Source organism: Gorilla gorilla, chromosome 14 (assembly GCF_029281585.2).
Source record: "Gorilla gorilla gorilla isolate KB3781 chromosome 14, NHGRI_mGorGor1-v2.1_pri, whole genome shotgun sequence".
Taxonomy (NCBI): Eukaryota; Metazoa; Chordata; class Mammalia; order Primates; family Hominidae; genus Gorilla; species Gorilla gorilla.
The window spans coordinates 47,183,020-47,203,336 of NC_073238.2; the positions used below are offsets into that span (position 1 = coordinate 47,183,020).

A 20,317-nucleotide genomic window follows, 5' to 3' on the forward strand; every position below is an offset into this window, starting at 1 on the left:
TGTGCCACAGTGTTAGGAGGCATGGAAACTCTAGCTAAGCCAGAGTGGGGAGACCATACTGAGTGTCTCAGGCAATAAGTGGAGACTCAAGAGAGGCCACACATTGATTAAGAACCATGCCCTAGCATAAGATTATGTCTTAGGACTAAGGGCAAAACCAAACTAGACCTATCCTGTTATAGACTGAACGTTTGTGTCCCCTCTCCCACCCAAATTCATATGTTGAAATCCTACCCTCAGTGTGATCGTATTAGGAGGTGGGGACTTTATGAGGTAATTAGCTCATAAAGATAGAGCCCACATGAATGGGAGTAGTGCCTTATAGAAAGAAACATGAGAAAGAGAATCTCTGTCTTGGCCATGTGAGCGTACAACAAGGTGGCTGTCTGAAAACCAGGAAGAGTGCCCTCATCAGTCACTGGACCTGCTGGTGCCCTGGTTTTGGATATCGCATCCTCCAGAACTGTGAGAAATAAATGTTTGTTATTGAAGCCACTCAGTCTATGGTAATTTTTTATAGCAGCCTGAATTGCCTAAGGTACAACTTAACAGAATTAAACTAAAACTATCTTGTTGAACCTAACAAGATAAAAGAAGCCAACAGTTATTTAACTTTGTACCAGAAAAAAATTCACCACCTTTTAACAGAAAATGACATAATACAGATTCCATATAACATTCCATTACAACATCTAGTTTACAATAAAAATTACTGGACATGTGAATAAACAGGAAGATGTAACCCATAGTCAAGAAATGAAAACAGTTCATTTAAACATATTGTTGAGATAACACAGATGTTGAAATGAACAGAGGAGGACTTTAAAGTAGCTATTATAGCTCTGTTCAAAGATTAAAGGAAAAGATGGTTGTAATAACTGCACAGATGGAGAATCTTTGTAGAGAAATGGAAACCAGAAGAAAGATCTGAATATAAATTATAGTATTATAAGAAAAATATCTGAAGTAAAAATTAACTGTGTGGGATCAATAGCTGACTGGAGACTGCAGAATAAAGTGTTGGTATATTTAAAGACGTATCCATAAAAATTATTTAATCTTAAGAACATAAAGAAAAGGGACTGAAAAGAAGACACAGAGTCTCAGTGAATCAGGAGATAATATTGAGTGATCTAACATGCATGTAATGGGGGCTCCAGGAGTATAAAAGAGAGAAAATAGGTAAGAAAAAATATTTGAGGAATATTTGAAGAATTAATGGCTGAAAAGTTCTAAAATTTAGCGAAAAACTCAACCTATAGATCCAAGAAGCTTAGTAGACCCCAATCAGGATTTTTTTTAAAAAGCCTACCAAATTTAAGTATGTTAAACTGAAATAAAAAAACCTGTTAGCATTGAATTTTATACCTAATGACAATATTTTAAAAATATGATGTGAAATAAAAGCAGTTCACATAAAAGCTGAGAGAATTCATCACCAGGAGACCTGCATAAGAAATGCTACAGGAAGGTTTTCAGACTGAAGTAAAGTGCAACCAGAGAGGAATTTGGATTTATGGGAAGGAATGAAGAAAACCTAATGGAAATTACATATGTGAATATGAAGACTATTTGTTTCCCTTAATTTTTTAAAAAGACAATTCAGTGTTTAAAACAAAAAGGATATTGTATTGTCATTTATAAAATATGTAGAAGTAAAGAATATTACAATAACAGCACGAAGAATGGGAGTATATGGGGACCATCTTCCTAGTTGTAAGTTGTAAATTTTTACATTTCCATGTAAAGTGGTAAAATTTTAACTCTAAGTAAACTGAGCTGAATTAAGGATGAATATTATAATCTCTAGAGCAATCAAAAGGTATATCTAAAAAAAGAGGAATTAAAATGAAATACTAAAAATAGGCAATTAACCTATGATAAACTAGGAAAGAAAGATCAGAGGAATAAAAACCACACAGCAAAAGAGGAAACAAATAGCAATATGATGGACTCAAAACCAACCCTATCAGTAATTATATTAAGTGTAAATAGCTAGTCATTTCAGTTAAGGAAAGATATTGTCAGACTATATGAAAAATAAGATTCAAATATGTGCTATTTACAAAAGATGCACTTTAAATATAAAGACACAAAGATTGAATGTAAAGGGATGGAAAAAGATATACCATACAATGGTAAGCATAAAATTAAAATTAGAGTGGATTTGAAGGTAAGAAATATCATCAGAGATGAAGAGAGACATTGCATAATGATAAATATATATTCATTCAGAAATATGAGGAATGAAAGAGGCAATATTATCTCAGATCCTATAGACATTAAAGAATATTAAGGGAAATGTTATGAAACTCTTTATGCAAAAAACATGATAACTTAAAAAGGACAAATTCCATGAGAAACACAATTTATCAGAAATGTAGAGGCTGGGCGTGGTGGCTCATGCCTGTAATCCCAGCATTTTGGGAGACCGAGGCGGGTGGATCACGAGGTCAGGAGTTCGAGACCAGCCTGGCCAACATGGTGAAACCCCCATCTCTACTAAAATACAAAAATTAGCTGGGTGTGACGGTGGGTGCCTGTAATCTCAGCTACTCAGGAAGCTTAGGCAGGAGTACCACTTGAACCTGGGAGGCGGAGGTTGCAATGAGCCGATCGAGCCATTGCACTCTGGCCTGGGTGACAGAGCGAGACTCTCTCTTGAAAAAAAAAAAGAAAAAAAAAAAAAGAAATTCTAAAGACATGCATGTTTCCTGTGACAATAGTGAATTCCCACATCTCCCTGAACCTTCTGGGCCTGCAGAAGTAGTCCACTCAAGCCTGATAAAGGCTAGCACCTTCCTTGCTTAAACATAATGAAGAGACCTCTGCCTTGCAATACAATGTATACTTCTCTCAGGATCTATTTCCACCTCCTCTCCAGGCTGTCAGATGAATAATGGGTTCAAGTGTCAAGCCAATCTGGCTGCATAAGGATTGGTTCTGTTTAGGGAGGAAAGGCACTCACTGAAAGAGCCACATGTCCTCCACATTTACTGGCAGGAGCTGAGAAAGTCTATGTGGCACTAGATTCTGAGGAATGGTTCAAGGGTGGCAGAACACACACTTGGGAAGGGAAAGTTTATTGATACGTTAGCATTCTCTAGGGATAAGGACTTAACACCCTGACATGGTGCTAGTATGGCTTGTGGTGGTAGCTTGGAAAAAGCGATGGTCCAAACAAAATGAAGTAGAAATGTCAGAATTGCTGTGGCAGACAGTGAACTTCTTCCACTGTCTAAGACCAAAAGGTGTAGAGAAGTGGGCAGGATAGAGTTAACATGCTACACAAAGGTGAAAAACCCACCAGCCAATCCCAGGGGACACCATGTTTACCAAAGAGACAGGTAATGCACCGGTGAGGGCCACCACCCAGGCTGCTGGTAGGCAATTCTGTTAAATAACTGGGCTCCTTGATAGTAATGCGGATAAGACTCTGAATAACAGAGGCCAGATGGCACAACGTTCTTAATGAGCATCAAAGTTGAAAGCCGCCTCATGGGCATGTGATGCTGAGCTATAGAGATGAGTAATGGGACATGGTGTCCTATGGGCAAGAGAGATGGGCTGTCAACAAGGGTATTGTTCAACTGAAGCAAGTAAAAGAAATCAAGGATAGATTACCATGAGGCTGAAGGCAGCTGCCCCAATAAAATAGCGTAATCCCTTGCCCTGTTTCCTCATTTGAACCGGTTTTCAAATGAGGCTGGGTCCCCAGGAGGAACAACCCTGCCACACCACAGCAAGTACATATGATAAGTCTCCCACTCCTTCCTCCAGGGACCTATGGCCATTTACTTGGGTAATTGTACACCATGGAAAGGGATAACCAGCTGTTTCAAGGACTGTTGGACACAGGTTTTGAGTCATTGGTACCTGCAACTGAAGCATCATCGTGGCCACCCTATGAGAGTGGGGACCTATGGAGGCTGGCTAGTGAATGGAGACCTGGCTCAGATTTGTTTCATGGCTCTCTTATCGAACCCAAGCTCCCTCCTGGTGGTCACTTCTCTGGTTCCTGGACACATATTTGAATGTGTGTCCACATTCAAATATGGTAGTATGGTAGTATGTAAACTACCACATACTTGGTAGTTTAAAGAATTCCCACATTTGAGCCCAAAACTATGCTATAAAAGCTAATATAGGCCAGGCGCGGTGGCTCATGCCTGTAATCCCAGCACTTTGGGAGGCTGAGGAGGGTGGATCACCTAAGGTCAGGGGTTCGAGACCAGCCTGGGAAACATGATAAAACCCGTCTCTATTAAAAATACAAAAATTAGCCAGGCATGGTGGCGGGCGCCTGTAGTGCCAGCTACTCGGGAGGTTGAGGCAGGAGAATTGCTTGAACCCGGGAGGCAGAGGTTGCAGGGAGCCAAGATTGCGCCATTGCACTCCAGACTGGGTGACAAGAGTGAAACTCCGTCTCAAAGAAAAAGGTAATATAGTGGGGAAGACCCAGTGGAAACCGCTGAATCTTCACTCTGTCCCCAAAGATAGTAAAACAAAAATCATATTGTATCTGGGGTTGAATGGTAGAGATAGTGCCACTTTTAAAGATCTCAGGTCAGGGCATTGTGGCTCACACCTGTAATCCCAGCACATTGGGAGACCGAGATGAGAGGATCACTTGAGGCCAGGAGTTTGAATCCAGCCTAGGCAACATAGTGAACTACAAAAAAAAGTTTAAAAATTAGCTGGGTATGGTGGCAGGTTACCTGTAGTACCAGCTACTCAGGAGACTAAGGCAAGAGGATCACTTGAGCCCAGGAGTTCAAGGCTGCAGCAAGCTATGATCATATCACTGTACTCCAGCCTGGGCAGCAGAGTGAGACCCTGTCTCTAAAACAAATACATAAATAAATTAGTTAAAAAAATCTAAAGGATGCGCAAGTGATTACCCCCTCACGTGTACACGTTGCTCACTTGACTGTCTCCTACACTGGATCCCAGGAGTGGGCTCCCACCAAATCAACTAGGTTAAAGCCCTAATTACAGCTACTGGGCTAGATGTAGTATCATTACTATGGTAGATGAACATGGCCTCTGGCTCATGGAATATGGCCATTCATCTAGCAAATGTGTTGTCTTCTCTCCATTTCAGGAAAGAATACCAGAAGCAGTTTGCATTAACGTGTGACAAACAACAGTATGGATTTACAGTCTTTCTCTAGGTTTTATGCTAACTCATGCCCTCTGTCATAATATAGTCCCATGGGACCCAGACTATCTGGACATTCTAGAAAACATTATACTGGTCTAGTATGCTGAGGAATTACGTTAATTGAACTGATGAGCAAGAAGTGGCAAGTATGTAGGAGGCCTTGATAAGACACATGCACTCCAGAGGGTAAAAGATAAACCCAATAAGGTTTCAGAGGCCACCTGGGCAATGAAATGTTAGAGGTCCAGTGGTCTGAGGCATGCCGGGATATCCCTCCAAAATAAAGAATGGATTATTTCTTCTTGTACCTTCCACTAGTAGAAAGGAAGCACAATGCCTGATTGGCCTTTTAGGTGTGTGGAGAAAGCATAGTCCACACTTGGGCATAATGCTCAGACCCATTGATTGAAGGATGTGGAAAGCTTCCAGCTTTGAGTGGGGTCCAGAGGAGAAAGGGCTCTGGGGCCTGGACGTGGCAGACTTTGCCCAATTTTGATAGTAAATGGATAAGGACAGTGGCAAGAGGCCATGGCCTGAGAAGCCATGGTGACTAGGACTCAGACCCCTCAGGAAGGAAGTTCTGGTTCACTCCACCAGGCGAGTCACTAGAACAGCAGACACACTAGTCTAGGGTGAGGGAAATGTAGAATGGGTGGTAGAGGAAGGAAATCATGAATATCACTTGGGGTCTGTGACAACCTGCAGCAGCTGGGACTGTAGTTTTTGTCCTGTTAACATTCAGAATCCTAAAGGAGCTATTCCCAGAGGGGGTAAACTTACTCTACAAGTCAAGTGAATACAAGCAGTACAAGGGCTGCACTATAGTGGAGTCTGTGCTGGTCACCCAGGTGCCCCCTCTGGGACGGAAGAGCTTATTTTCCTAGCTGCTAGGGTTGCTGGCTGCTGCTGGCTGCTGGCTGAGGCCTACCCTGGGTGAAGCCCACAGTTAATGACGGGTCAAGGTGATGTTTCGAAGGCCAGACAATGTGGCCTCAATTGGTGACATCTATGAAAGGCCCTCCCCGTTTCAGAGCTCCCTGTGGTGTCTGCTGGGGCCTCTCTTGCAATTGTTTCATGGTTCAACTTCTTTCCCTGCCCAGGTCTGCTATCTAATTCCCTGATAGGTGTTGTTTCCCAGATCATGCCCAAATATGCTTCCTATACATGAGGGTTTTTCTCAGATATTTTCCCCCCAGAGCAGACCTGCAACACTAGGAAATCCAGTACGTCATAGCCCCGTCCACCTCCCCAGGCCATCAGATTTGAAGCATTTGAAAGTCTGCTGATAGACAGAGTCCAAGCCCATGTCACAACTGGTCCAGAGTCTACTGACCCACCTGTGGTCATTTCCCTGGTCCTTGGGTGTATAATGTAAATGGATGTATTAGTAGACAGAAGCCTCAGATTGGTTATTTTACTTGTGGTTCTCTGACTCATAGGGAATGCCAAGTGGAGGCCTCTGAGATGACCCCCGCCCATTCCCACATCTCCAGCTAAGATAATAAGTCAAAAACAAAATCTCATTTTGGTGGGATGGCAAAAATTAGTATCCGCCACTGCCCCAACCCCTGCCCCAGAGATTTGCAGGGATGGTTGTCTTGACCTTATCCCCATGCAAGTCATCTGCCTGACAACGGCTGCTGTGAATTTAATCGAGTGGTAGCTCCAAATTATAGTTGTGTATATATTGTATCTTTACTTGAACAAATTAGCCCAGCCTCTGTCACTTAATATGTAGCTATCAATCTGGCAAATGCATGCTTTTCAATTTCTATCAAGAGGAAGGATCTGAAGCAGTTTAAATTTACTTGTAATGGACAGCAGGATACATTCCTTGCCATGTCTCAGACCTATGCTTTTGCTATTGTCTGAATATTTGTATCCAATATTTCAAGACTATGCTTTTGCTATTGTCTGAATATTTGTATCCAATACAAATCCATATATTGAAATCCTAACCCCCAAGGTGATGATATAAGGAGGTGGGGTCTTTGGAAGGTGATTATGTCATGAGGGCAGAGTCCTCATCATTGAAATGAATACCCTTATGAAGGAGACCACAAAGAGCTAGCTAGCCCCTTCCACCAGGTGAGGATGCAATGAGAATGTGCTGTCTATGAGGAATGAACCCTAACCAGACACCAAATCTGCTGGTGTTTCGATCTTGGACATGTTAATTTAGATCTGGAGGAGCAGGCGGCAAATACTTTGGATGCCCTGTTAGGACACCCATACATCAGAAAATAGGAAATAAATCTAAAAAATCCAGGGGCCTCTCAGATTAGTGAAATTTTAGCAATCCAGTTGCCTGGGGCAAACTGATGCTCTATGATGTAGCTATGGTGTACCAGAATGTTTTATGGTGTCTTTGACAAACATCACTGGGAGGGTTGCAGGGCAGAATCCTAGAGTTCTAGAGCAAGACCTTGCCATCTGTACCACAGAACTATTCAGCACTTGAGAAGCAGTTCTTGGCATGCTACTGGGCCTTGGTATAGACTGAACAACTGACCTTGTGACAGCAAGTGGCTGGAGTCTTCCGTCATATCTTGGGTATTTTCAGACTTACCAAATCAGACAGGTGCAGCAGCAACCCATCATACCATGGAATTATTACATTTGGGACCTGGGCATCTCTGAAAAACACAAGTTATAAGAATAAATCGTCCGTATCTATGTACACCTATCTCTTTTGCACCAGTGTCTGCACTATGGTCTTATTGGTGCTTCCCTAGGACCAGCTGATGAAGGAGGAAAAGTCTTGGACCTTGTTCATGGGTGGGTCAGCTCAATGAGTTGGTTCAATTGGTATGTTGCTACATTACAGCTCTGCTCAGTAATCGCTCTGAAAGACAGTGGTAGGGGAAATTCTCCCAGTGGGCAGAGCTTAGAATAACATGCCTGGCAATCAATTTTATGTGGAGGGAGAAGTCTGAGGTAAGGAAACACTCAGATTAATAAGCAGCATTGAATGGCTTAGCTGTTCAGCCAGAGGCTTAGGATAGGCAAGATTGGAAGCTCAGAAACAAGATGTCTAAATAAGAGGTGTGTGATACATCTAGGGGAGTGTGAGGACCTTTGTGTTCTCATCAATGCCAATGAGAAGCATCGTCTGCACAGGAGGCACAGAACAACCAAGGGAGTAGGACGATGCATTCAGCGGAAATCAGTGTGGACCCTTTCCTTGGTCACCCTAGTTATTGCATAATGAGGCTGTGGGCATGTTAGTAATGGAGGTGGAGACAGAGGCTATGCATGGGCCCAAGAACATGGGATTAATTGCAAGGCTGATCTAGCTTCTATCACTGCTGACCATCCGAACTGTCAGCAGCCAAGACTGGCTGCTGACAGTTCTGACAGTCAACAATGATAGTAGCTAGATTCCTTGATATGGAATCACCTGCTAGGAGACCAACCAGCTATCTGGTTGCAGATTGATTACATTAGGACTCTTCCATCCTGGAAGGCATGCTGAGTCATCCTACTGGGATGATTTCAAACTCTAGGTATGGGTTTCCTTTCCTGCCTTTAGTGTTTCAGCTAGCATGACTCTACAAATGTTCTCAGTCTTTTTGATTTGTCATCATGGGATCCCACACCATACCACCTCAGACTAAATGACCCACTTTACAGTGAAGGAATGTGACAATGGGCACATGACCTTGCCCTCCACTGGTGCTACTGTATTCCACATCATTCAGAAGTGGCTGGCCTGATAGAATGTTGGGATGGCTTCTTAAAGGTGCAGATTACTTGTCAACTTAGAGATGATACCCAGAAAGGATGGGACACCATTCTTCAAGATGGAGTAAATACTTTAAACCAATGACTAGTATACATTTTTCTCATAGGTAGAATACATAGGTCTGGGAACCCGGTGGTTGAAGTAGGACCCTGTGACCTTGCCTTAAAAAAAAAGTGGCACAAGTGGATCTGAGTGATACAAGGGCTGGACTGTGACAGCCTCTCTCAGTGCCCTGCTCACCTATCTGAGATCCTAGCATTTCATTGCATTCTGGATGACTTTCAACTCCCAGTATCTACTTCTCTGCACTAGAGAACTTTTCTTACAAGTGCAGAAAGCTGCTCTGCCTGCTTGCCCAGCAAGCTGGAAATACTGGGGAATTAACAGCTCTCTGGGATCAGCCCTCAGCCCAAAGGCAGACAGAAGTGAATGTATAAATACCCCAGGTCCTTCATCAGTCAAGTAGGATAGCTTTGAGGCATGTAATTTGCAGTTTCTTAGAGTTTTCCTGTGGGATTACTCGGTAGCTGCCCATTGTTTCAGCTGGTTTAATATGCACACTTTATTCGCCGCTTTTTCCTGTCTGTATCACTTTTCTACTTCTCTGCAATTTTTGCTTGTGACTTCCAAATAAACTACTTATGCTCAAATCTTTGTCTCAGAGTCTGTGTCTGGGAGAATCCAGATGAGATAGTTTCCTACAATGTTTCTACCTTTATTCTCCATTTGCATGGGTTTCTTACTCATATGTCCCATTCTGTTTTATCATATGTCATCTTTTGAATTATGTTTCCAGGCAATAGACCCCTACATTTCCTTTTCCTTCACTGAAGGCAATCTAGTCCCTGTTACCTTCAGGCTCCAGAACAAGTGGAAAAATATCACCCAGGGCTAACTGAAAAACAGAACTCAAATATCTAAGGCAGTTTAACAAAAGCCATATGCAATTAGTAGTAGAACTGGGAATAGATATGCCTTTTCAAAGACAACGGAGCTGGCATAAGTTTCACCAGGTTGGGAATACAAATGATAACCTTAGGCCATCATCTTGCCCACAAGTTCTTAACATCCCTCAAAGATGATACCAATTATTTCTGAGTGATTGATTCCAAGTTGGCATTCCAGAATTTGGGTTCTTTCTCTCCCTTTCTGGCTCCCGTTCTAGTCAACATCCACAGCGCTGGAACTGGCCAATATGTTCTTGGTGATAATGCCAATGACTTTGCCAAGGGGATTGTCTCTCAAGGCTCTGGCTCCTTTGGTTCATGACACAGTCCAGGAAGCTGTCGAGTGTCCCTGTCAGCCATCGTGATGATGTCCCTGGTGAGAATACCCATGTCCTCACCAGAAGCCTGTCTCTGAAGCTCTCAGAGCTGCCATTCCTGGGGTGCAGGAATAGTCCAACCAAAACCGCAGAGCGTGGCCCCTTCCAGACTTCTGAAGCTACATGGTTGGTGCTTGAGTTTTCATTTCATTCCTCAAGAGCATCTCCTTTAGCTTCTGAGCCTTACCCCCAATTCTCTGACAGCCACCGATTAAACAAAAGCATGCATATCAACCCAAGAACAAACAGCAATTTTCCTGCATAAAAATGACTCAAACCATTCTTAAAATATAAAATGAAGTAAAATTTCCCCAAAGGCAACTCAATGTATAGAGTAGAAAGTGTACTTTACATGCAGATAATATTTTTTTGTGAGCACAAAGAGCATTTCAGTCTCCAGAACCACAGCTGTGTCTCAAAAGCCTCTTCTCCAATTATGGTCCTGGCTTGATATTTACATACCCAAATGGCCCATTTGAGTGGTTTTCCAGAAACAGTGTCCTCCAATGTCTTCCTCTCTTTCCAACCCAAATTACTTAGAAATGGCAGTGCTTCGCTTCCAGCTTCCTCTTCACTCCACACAGATTTCCTTCATTTCTATAATTTTTTTCAGTGATTTTCGGGCCAAGTTTTAAGAGACCAGCAGTATGTTCAAGGGATCATCTCAGGTAAATGTCTTAAAAATGGACCATTTCCCCAGCAGTGAGGGAGGGAGGTGGAAAGTCCTGTAGCTTTCCTGGACAGACTAGACCATGGATGCTGACAAACCCAGAGCCATAGGCCTGGGCCCTTCTCCAGCATATTCAGGCAACTAACAGTCAGCTTTTAAGCACAGCCTCATGTCAGAGACCCTGGGTCCAGGCTGATGACCAATGGTCTTTCTGACTCTAAGTGCAAGACTGTTTTCTGATGCCTCTTAGAAAAGACGCTGGGATTTTGAGGATGGCAGGGCCACTTCCATGAGTGTCCCCATGGGGACCAGCTCTGGGCAGCTCTTGCCAACCACCCCAGTAGGAAAGTGACCATTGCAAACTTTCTGCAGGTGAGACAGACCTGCTAATCATTACAAAACGGCTGAACCATGCACGGACAGCCTGGAAAAACCAGTCATTTTCAATATGAGTTTTAAAGCCTTCACCAAGTCCCTTGCCAACCCAGCTAATAGAAGGGAGGCTTGGGAAAGCTTACTCATCCTGCTTAGCCCAACTTTGTTCTGCCTCCTACTCAGTCGTAAATTGCTGCACAGGCTGTGCTGGCTAAATTGACATTAAGAGTTATTAAAGGAATGAGTCTACAGTTTAGGAAATGTGCATTCATGATAGGCTTCTGCAGTCTTAGGAAGAGCCAGGGCAGGGCAGGGGAAGCTGACAGTTGCAGAGGTGGGGCCTCACAGCTTGGAAAGTTGGAAGAAATCCTGGTGCTCTTGGAGGCCCAGTGCCCCCCGTTAAGGAGACACAGCCATAAAGGAACCCTATGGTGACTCATGCAGCCTTGTCTGTGATACTGACTGATGGTCTGTGGGTTTATGTCTGGTTTCCACACACAGGTTTGTGTATGCATGTCTTCCTCCAAAAATCATCATTTTAATTTTTTGGCAGCCTAGTGGTATTCATCTTGGAGTGTGAGTGGAGGTTCCTCCTGTCTGTATATTGGCAGCTCTAGCTTCCTGTCTACCATGGCCCATGGGCCTCCCTACACCCAGAAGCAACACTTGTTCCTCTGTGTTGCTTGGTTAACATGGAACACACCCAATCTGCTCTTGCACTTGCTTCTTTAACTCTTATGGTGTCACCTACGCATTTGTGTATAACTTGTTTTCTCTACCAGATTGTGACCTCCTGGAGTACGGAAAATATCTGGTCTTCTCACTGTGCTATGGAGACTGTAGGTGTTCCACAAAAGTAGTTTGCATGAGTAATTATGGAGCTGCTTCTGGGGCTGGCATCTGGAGGAAGACAATTATGTGTTACTTTAACTTTCTGTACAGGGAGGGCAGATATACTTGTTAGAATTTATTGTAAAACAAGATGAAGCTTGTCTATGACTTAAGCAGCCAAGACGTGGTGCCCAGGTTTTGTTGAAAGGTTTACTTTGGCACTTTTCCAGATAACTGTGTTTGCCAGACGAGTGACCACTGGATAGTAGTAGCGAAGGTTTAATGACATCTTTGCTGTATGCCAGAGAACTTTCTGTGGGCTGTATGCGCATTAACACATTTAATCTTCAAAACAGTTTGAGCTAAGTTCCCCATCACACCTATTTTACAGATGAAGAAACTGAGATAGGCTGGGCACGGTGGCTCACGCCTGTAATCCCAGCACTTTGGGAGGCCAAGGCGGGCAGATCATGAGGTCAGGAGTTCAAGACCATCCTGGCCAACATGGTGAAACCCTGTCTCTGCTAAAAATACAAAAATTAGCTGAGTGTGGTGGTGTGTGCCTGTAATTCCAGCTACTTGGGAGGCTGAGGCATGAGAATTGCTTGAACCTAGGAGGCAGAGGTTGCAGTGAGCTGAGATTGCGCCACTGAACTCCAGCCTGGTGACAGAGTGAGACTCCGTCTCAAAAAAAAACAAAAACAAAAAAACAAACTGAGATATGTAGAGATTAAGTACCCCACCAAAAATCACATAACCAGAAAATTATGGAGCTGGGATTTAAGGTCAGGCATTCTGACTCGAGAAACTGTACTCTCAACCGGGATGCTATAGGACCTCTCAAAAAACTTGAAACACACTGACCCACCCACCCATCCATCCACCTATCCATCAAATGTTTAAGCCCCTTTGAAATAAATAGCTTATATATAATGACTATATCTTTAAATCTTCTGCTCCACACCTCTTCTCAATGCCCTTCTTAGCTCTCAGACTTGGTAGAGGGCATCCACAGTGAATAAAACCTCTGGCTAGGGTTTTGGAAGCAATAAAGAACACTGGAAACGATGACAGTAAGTTGGAGTCCACTAAGTTTATCCTGGAGAAATGAAGAGAAGGACTTGCTGGAAATTATATGATTTGGGATACATATGAAAATTCTAGGAATGATTTTTTCTGGCAGCATTTCATACTGGGTAATGTTTGGGAGGAGTCTTTCCGTGTTTTCTTTATTATGTTCCATATGTTGGTTTATATTTTTCTATTTCATTCTTCCAAAAGTTATAAAGGATATTTTTGTCCATTAGGTCTTTAATAGAGTATCTGCCTCTTCTACTGTGATTTGAATAGTGTACCTTTGGTCTAACTGAACCATCAGGGGTTGCTTAAAATGGGAAAAGGGGAGATCTGGGTTTGGTACAGTACTAATCTCACTGGGACCGTTTCCTCACCCGTAAAGTAATGGAAATAAATGAGATGACCTCTAAGTTCTGTCTCAGTTCTGAGTCTGGTCCTGAGTATTTTTAGCCACATTTCTGGAAGGCTCACCTTCCTACACATTTTTCTTAATGTGCATATCAAAACTTTTCATCCTTGGCACTGGGTTTTTGGCAAAACAACATCTTCAGCCCATCCTTCCTATCTTGGAAAATAACATTCAGGGAAAGGGGTGATTTAATTTTTCATTTTAGACAAGTTAAAGGTGCTTTCTTCTGGTCTTATAGGCCTTCTCTTTATTCCTTCCCCTAACTATTGAGTGGGCAGGATGTCCCAGTCAGCAAATAACCTTTAAATTCAGAGGACTAACCTGCAGCTGCTTCCAGAGGCTGCTTGCAGGCATCACTTTGTAGATGAACAAGTCTTTTAATAGGGATAAAATGCTGGTGCTGCCTGCTGGTCTGTTGGCACATGTCCCGGAATTCTGCTAATGTTGCTTTCATATTCAGGATTTGGATTTTTTGTCCTCATTACCTTAACACCTCTTTGCTATTAAAAAAAAATTCAATGTCAGTCAAAGATGAAAACAACCAGCGTCAAGGCAGTAACAGCTTAGTGATTCCAGTAATAATAATACGTGCTAACATCTGCTGGATACTTACTATTTGTCAGGCACTGTTTTAAGTGCTTTGTATTCATTAGCTTGTTTGATTTTTTATGAGGTAGACATGATTATTCTTTTACAGTTCCTCAACAAAGGCACAGAGAAGTTAAATAACTTGATTACAGTCACAGCTAGTGGTAGTTTTCTGAACTTTGGCTCTTAATACTGGAGATGAGGTGGGGGTAGGCAAGAGCCTGCTGAAGAATAAAATGCATCTCAATAGACCTGAAAGACTGTATTTGGTGGGAGATTTGCCCAGCTGGATTCTAATAGCTTTAAATAAGCACTTACTGAGGAGAAATAGAAAATATTTCTAATCCTGGATGCTACAGAATGGTGGGCATATATAATATTTTCGCCGCAAAAATATTTATGCAGTATCTGCTATGTATCAGGAAGGCTGCTAGGTGATTTAGAAGACTAAAAAGAGAGGAGTTACAAGTGCTTCCAGAAAAAAGAAAAAAAAAAAGAAAAAAAAGCCAAATGATTGGAAACAATATTTCTGGCCTCTGATGATTTTATACAAATGCACAGAGTATGGAAAATAATAAAACCTTGCAGATTTAGAAACATCTAGACAGTGGCCCAGCACAGTGGCTCACGCCTGTAATCCCAGCACTTTGGGAAACCAAGGAGGCGGATCATTTGTGGTCACGAGTTAAAGACCAGCCTGGCCAACATGGCAAAACTCCGTCTCTATTAAAAATACAAAAATTGCCAGGCGTGGTGGTGGGCCCCTGTAATTCCAGCTGCTCAGGAGGCTGAGACATGAAAATTCCTTGAATCCGGGAGGTGGAGGTTGCAGTCGAGATTGCACTCCAGCCTGGGTGACAAAGTGAGACTCTGTCTCAAAAAAAATCCAAATCAACCAACAAACAAAAAAACACCCAGACAAATATCATCTTTCCTGTATGACCAAGATGGAATGGGCTAGGACTGACAAGTAGAATGGGTGGGCTCCAAAGAAACAGATCTGGTAGGAGGCAAGTGACGTTTGTCAGACCAAGAGACGTGACACATGGCAGAGAGAAGAAAGCTGGACATGTTGGTCAAGGACATTAGCTGTCAGGAAACCATCTTTCACAGAATACAGAATGGGAGCCCATGGCCAGAGACGTCAGAGGGAAGAGCTGTCGATGGAAGGAAGCCTTTAATAAATTAAATAAAGGCAATCAGACCCTAAGAACCCACAACAAAGAGATTGGTGGGGCAGGTAAAACATTGTTGGATGGCCCAGGAAGTTCAGTTCATTTCCAACATCTTGGCTGGGTTTTATAAGGCCAAGTTGGGTGATAAAAGCTAATATGAATGCCCACCAGCTAAAACGCAGAATGGCCTGAAAGAAAATGGATAGCAAACAACACATTCTAACTGTAATTGTAACAAGAAGAAAATGAAGGAAAAGTGGTTTCCATTGCTTTCAGCAGGTGATAAAATAGAAACATTACAGTCTAACTAATTGGTAAAATCTTTGCTATTATTGAAAAAAATTAATTAAAAAAATTTATAATTGACTCAATAATAACATATTTATGGGGTACAGTGTGATGTTTCAATGCATGTGTAGTTGTATACATCAAATCAGGGTAATTACCATATGCACACTTTAAACATTATCATTTCTTTGTAGTGGTAGCATTCAAAATCTCTTCTAGCTGTCTTGAAAGAATCCTGGCTCTTTGATTAACTGAAGCAGCATTGACTAATGGATTGATTGAAAAACAGAGGGAGAGCTTAAAACATTCTTTGCCCTACCTTATTCAACATTTAAACTTTTAATTTCAAAGACAAAATATAAAATATGCATAAAAGAGGAAAGAATAGTATAATAAGGCCTAATATTACATTTTAATATTAATTATATATTAGTTGTTACATGAATATAATAATCATAAATGTAATCAATGATATCAATTGTTACATTATGCATAGAGTAATATTCATGCTCTATGCATATTCATAGTATAATAAGTTTCCATCTATCCAATACCCAGTTTCTAGACTTAGCATGATTGTGCTACACTTGCTTCATTTGTCCATCATGTGTTCTCTGCGGAGGTATTTTAGAGCAAATCTCAGAAAGCACATTATATCATCACCGTATAATTCAGCAGAAATTCATGAAAACAGAACATTTTAAAAAATAACACAACGATTGCATGAAAAGTAACAATAATTCCTGGTACCTTCTGACATCTTGATTGCCTCAAAATGGCTTTTTAGTGTCGGTTATTTAAACTGGGATCTAAATAAGATCCTCTTATTATATTTGGTAATTGGATCTACTGTCTCTTTAACCCAAGAGCAGTTTCCCTGTTTCCCTGTTTCTCCTGCTGCATATGTTTTTTTAAATTCCAGTTACTTGTTGAAGAAACCAAGATAGTTTTCCCACAGAATGCCCATATTCTAGAATTGTTTGTTTGCTTTCTTGCGGTGTCATTTAAGTTGTCCATCACATTTCCTGGAAGTGCCAGGGAAGTTGATTTGATTCAGAATTTTTTTTTTAATTTTTAGCAGCAAAACTTCGTAGGTGGTACTTCGCATTTCATATTACAGCACACAGGAGGCACATGACGTATGCCTGTTCCACCTTCAGTGTTGCTAGTGTTGATTAAGGGTGACGGTCAGTCTTTCCAGTATAAATTCCCCCATTGATAGGGTGACAATAGCAGTTTTCATGGATCTGTCCCAGTTTATGACTATTCTGCTGGTGTCCTGCTCAGTGTAATCATTTGTTCTAGATTTTTGATTTTTAAACAAACTATTATTATTAATAATTGCACTAACATCAACCAAGATGATTTCCACTTCATATTTCCAGCTTCCACCATACTCTCATCTAGAAGTGTGGGATACACACCTGCAGTGAGCAGAATTCTTTAGCATGTGGTTAATGTGGAAGGCAACCAGCAATAACCCACTTCTAGATGGAATGCTCTCTTTCAAGGACAGTGCAGGTGTTTGTTGATAAAACAAGGTGTGCTCAGATGCAACTAGCTGGAGATGGCTAACTCCATCCAATTTCAGATGGTGGTGGAAGATAGATTCAATGTTACTGCCCTCATCAGACACTTGGTTTACCACACAGTTGGACAGAGGCCTGTGCTATGGCCACTAGGCTGCTGGTCGCTGTGGTCATTGAGAAATGTGGGATTATAAGATAGGTTTACACAAAATGTTTATAGAAGTAGAGGCTGTGCTATTCTGCCATGGAGAATAGGAAAAGTAGTCTGAATACTCTGGCATTATCATTTATTTTATGGTTAAACGACTACAACTAGTTATTTATTTATTGAGATAGGGTCTTTCTCTATCACCCAGGCTGGAATGCAGTGGTGCAATTACATCTCATTGCAACCTCTGCCTCCTAGGCTCAAGCAATCCTCCTGCCTCAGCCTCCTGAGTAGCTGGGACTACAGGCATGCACCATCATGCCTGGCTAATTTTTTGCAGAGACGGGATCTCCCTATCTTGCCCAGGCTCCCCCTATCTTGTCCAGCTGGTCTCTAGCTCTTGGACTCGAGCAATCTGCCTGCTTTGGCCTCCCAAAGTGCTAGGATTACAGGCATAAGCTACCATGCCTGGCTTATTTATTTGTTTTTGGTAAACTCTTGGTAGCAAAAATCTACAAAAATGGTGGTCTATGTTTAACCAAAACTTTAATACATTTTTACTTCTTAAAAAAGTTGATGATGAATGTGTAACTTGCTGCCAATGTTTGTCAACATTTACCACCCATCAGGGGGCCCATAATGATATTACTGACTGTTACTGGTGGAGGATCTTGACTAGGAGTTGTACAGGTTTTTGGTGTGTTGAGCAAAGAATTGGACAAAATGCACAAACCAAGCAATGGAAGGCAAAAGCATAGATTTAGTGAAGTGAAAGTACACTCCACAGAGCAGGAGCTGGCTGGAGCAAGAAGCTCAAGAGCCCTAGTTGCAAATTTTCTGGGATTTAAGTACCCTTTAGAGATTTCCTATTGGTTACTCCCTGTTTAAATGAAGACTTGGCCTGCCGCCAGTTGGAGGCTGAAGTGAAGGCTTGGCCCGTGACCAATCAGAGGCTGAAGTGAAGTTACACTCTATGCAAATGAAGACTTGGCCCATGGCCAATTGGAGGCTGAAGTGAAGTTACCCCCTGTGCAAATAAAGACTGGGCTGGTGACCAATCAAAAGCTGAAGTGCTGCCTGTCTCCAGACCCTATTCTGTCTCACTGACCACATAAAAAGCAGGAGACAAAAATCTCATGAAGAAGCTTCATCATCTGCTTCAAAAATTGGTAATTATTTCAAGAAGACTGTGCCTAAAGATGACAATTTAGCACCTGCAGTTGCAGAAGGTGCTTTTACACATACTTGGTTAATCATGACTTTTCATTTAGATCAAATAACTAGTCTTCTAAACTAATCTTCCTCATTTGAAATTCCAAATTTTCTCATTCATTTATAGAAAGTGAAATGATAGCTATTTATATTTTCATGACATTAGCAGAACTTTGTAAACAGGTAAATGAAGATGGATTCAGATCAATGTCCTTAGATCCTTCAAATTGAAGTTAGTTAATTCCAATAATGTTTGTGTTTTTCATCTGCTTCATGGAATCAAAATAAAGCTTTTGGAAGTTCACTCTTTGAAGGGAACATTATTGTAATAAAGTTATTGTAAATAAAGTTTGATATTAGAGATATTTATAGTTATAAAATTAGTTATATTTATGGTGATAATGACAAATACAAATTTTGGTAGGACCAACTATTGTGGTCAAAGCAATGTTTTTACTAAAATAAGAGCCTATGAGGCATAAATCTGTGATTAATTGTTATACACATGATTATAATTTTATTCAAATAAGCTAAAACATTTTATTAACTAAAACAGAAGCTGTTGTTGTCAAAATTTACAAATATTTACACTTTATCACAGTTGCAGTATTTGAGCTACAACTTTTTTTTGTAACTTTTTTTTAAAAAGGTGATGCTTTCTCTCTTCACTGCCAACTATGAGCTGGAGTTCAGTTATGCTTGAGCCTTTGAAGAATGACTTTGTAAACCAACCTTTGTGTTCTACAAGGGCATTGAATTTTCTATTTATGCTTCTGAGAAATTTGGGTTATAGTTTGTTTAAAATCAGCTGGAAGTTTTTAATTATTGTATTCAAAGGATGACACACCAAAATCTTCAGCTTTTGAAGTTTTTGGTGAATTGTAATTATTGAGAGAAAAGCTTGCCTGGGAAGGCATTAGAATTCACCTCTATAAAAGGCAAGAGAAAAACACAAGAAATTAAACAATGAGAATTCAAACTATATTTAAAATTTGATTTTGAGTTACTATAATTGCATCTTGGAATATATCGAATTGCAGGAAGAACTTTTTGATGAAGTTTTTACTTTAATTGTAAGTCTATATTCTGTATTGAAAGAAGGTCTTTGATTTGCAGCCCCTACCTTTGGTGAAACCTTAAAATAATCATAGAGGCAATGTATTTAATGAGTTTTGTCTTGTAGAAATAGTTGTTGAAAAATAGAGGCAAATAACAAGTCTTTAAAAAATACTAGGGCTGAAATATTTACGCATTTAAAAATGGGCAATGTATTCCTCTTTTTTTTTTTTTTTTTTTTTTTTTTTTTGAGATGGAATCTTGCTCTGTTGCCCATGCTGGAGTGCAGTGGTGCCATCTTGGCTCAGTGCAACCTTCAGCTCCCTGGTTCAAGCGATTCTACTGCCTCAGCCTCCCAAGTAGCTGGGATTACAGGCATATGCCTGGCTGACAAAACATTCTTTACATCTAAGAATAGGTGTCGGTGGAAGTGCTGAGAAGGGAGGCAAATTCATATTTTTAATGGATCTCTTCATGTGAAGACAAAATGTTATCCTTTCCCCAAGGCACTGACTGTTTTTCCCGGGGGATCGTGCCATACTGGGGACTCAGTGTTAGCCTCTGAGTTTGGGGCGTTGGGTACCCTGGAGTCGTGGTGGTCAGATCAGACGTGGTGAAGGAAGATCGTGCTGTCGAGCATGCACAGCCTCCATGGAGCAGGCCCTGGAGTGGCTGACTGACAGGCTTTGAATGGGCTCTCTTTTCCACCTGGCTACTAGGACACTC

General features: G+C 41.4%; 1 long non-coding RNA gene across 1 annotated transcript in view; it reads right to left on the reverse strand.

Annotated features, from left to right (window-relative positions):
* Positions 1–20,317, reverse strand: part of LOC134757049 (uncharacterized) — a 99,482-nt gene that overhangs the window by 57,520 nt on the left and 21,645 nt on the right. Inside the window, exon 4 of the long non-coding RNA XR_010130664.1 lies at positions 7,734–7,800. This is a non-coding gene — a long non-coding RNA (uncharacterized lncRNA). The remainder of the gene's footprint in view (positions 1–7,733; positions 7,801–20,317) is intronic.